General features: G+C 29.4%; 1 long non-coding RNA gene across 1 annotated transcript; it reads left to right on the top strand.

The window, feature by feature from the left end:
* The first annotated feature begins 326 nt into the window (after positions 1-326).
* Positions 327-1291, top strand: LOC112733994 (uncharacterized). The gene is made up of 3 exons (XR_011880395.1): positions 327-498; positions 844-953; positions 1248-1291. It is a non-coding gene; the product is annotated as an uncharacterized lncRNA (long non-coding RNA).
* The last annotated feature ends 404 nt before the right edge of the window (positions 1292-1695 follow it).

The raw sequence follows: 1695 nt of genomic DNA, 5'->3' as shown, positions 1-1695 counted from the left end.
AAGAAGCTTGTTCTCATCACACCCTATCATCTATAAAGAAAACCAACCACAACACACCCTCCATACTCTATCCTTTAAGCTAAAAGAAAAGCTTCTCTCTTATTCCCTTCACTTGTCTTCTTCTTACAATCCACAATCATCATGCAATGATAATTAGATTTTATATATATTTATCTTCTTTCATCCTATGATATAACAAAATAATATACAAAGGTATATTATATATCATATGCATAAAAAAGAAGAAAAAGAAAAGAGAATTATTATTGCATATATGGGTAGTAATAGCATTTTTGTTGCAAGGTTATTGTTTAGAGCATTATTAGTGTTGGTCTTGGTGGGGCTTGTTTGTGTTTTTGTATTAGTTAATGGTGGCAATGGAGGAAGAACAAGAAAGGCTTCAGAAACACTACAAGTGAAGAAGATAGCTAGAGATAACAACATGATGAGCAATAACAATAGGAGGGTTTTCAATGGACCAGATCCAATTCATAACAGGTATTACAAGTCTCACATCACTTAAGAATATTTTTTTTATCTGTTTTATAAATATTTTAGAGTTATAATTTTTTTTATTTAATTAATCTACTTAATTTTATGATGTTCAATTTTATAAATATTTCCTGGCACAAGTGCACAACAAATAAAACTTGTTCAAACAAGTGCTCTTCTTATGGAATATTCCAGAGTCATCAATCTCAAGTTTCTTTATTACTGTATATATTTGCTGAGTTAGAATTTTGATATAAACATATGGATATTTTATATTATTGTAATTTTATTAGTGTCAAAAACATGGATTTAACAGAAATAAATTATCTGATTTTTGGTTCAGGAGAGCAGGAAATAATTCTGGTCAACCTCCCGCTCAATCTTAGTCAACATAAAATTCTACAAGCTTCACTCCCACCATTTGACGAGGAGTAATTCTTGCATATACACCTCATATTTTGGTATATTTAATTATTTATAATAAAAGTAGATTCTATTAAATTTATTTAAAGTAGATTAAATTGTTTATGGATTTTATTAAAAAAGTTTAATTTTTTATGTATTAATTTAGACAATTGTATACTATCATTTGATCATATTCTTTCCTTTAAATAATTATTCATGCGATGATTGTAAAAGAGTAATATTTTTTTTAGTAATGATAAATAAGTGGATGTAGTAGTGTTAGCTTAATTGCTTCTTGTAATTCAAGTATGCATAGCTAATTCCACTACCACACAAAATTGATTTGTTAGGGACATATATGGAAGGCTAAAGAGGGAGGGGTAAAAAAAGAAAAGAGAAGCTTGTGCCACAGAAGATAAGCTCAAAGCAGTGAAAACAAAGTTTTGTTATGTCTGAGAAGTGCAGCGAACTATAGTTCAAATGACATAATTTTTTCGTTTTCATTTAAAGGTCTCGAATTCAAATCTGTTCTTGCTGAGATTGGTCGGTGTATAACTCGTCTGCCGGAAAATGCTTGTAAGCTCTCTGTCCAGATGAAGTATATGAAAGAACAAGGGGATGGATACCTGCAAAAGACACTCCGACGCTCAAGTCAGTAAGTGTTTAAGAGGTATATAATAATTCTATGAATATAGAATGTAAGACATGAATTGAAAGTTATCATGTGTTATGTTGTGTTTATAATAATTCTATGAATACAGAATGTATTATTGAGATTAGATATAGAAGGTTCTTTTT

This window comes from Arachis hypogaea, chromosome 3, assembly GCF_003086295.3.
Source record: "Arachis hypogaea cultivar Tifrunner chromosome 3, arahy.Tifrunner.gnm2.J5K5, whole genome shotgun sequence".
NCBI lineage: Eukaryota > Viridiplantae > Streptophyta > Magnoliopsida > Fabales > Fabaceae > Arachis > Arachis hypogaea.
The sequence above is the reverse complement of the archived record's forward strand: the minus strand, read 5'-3'. Positions and strand labels throughout refer to the sequence as shown.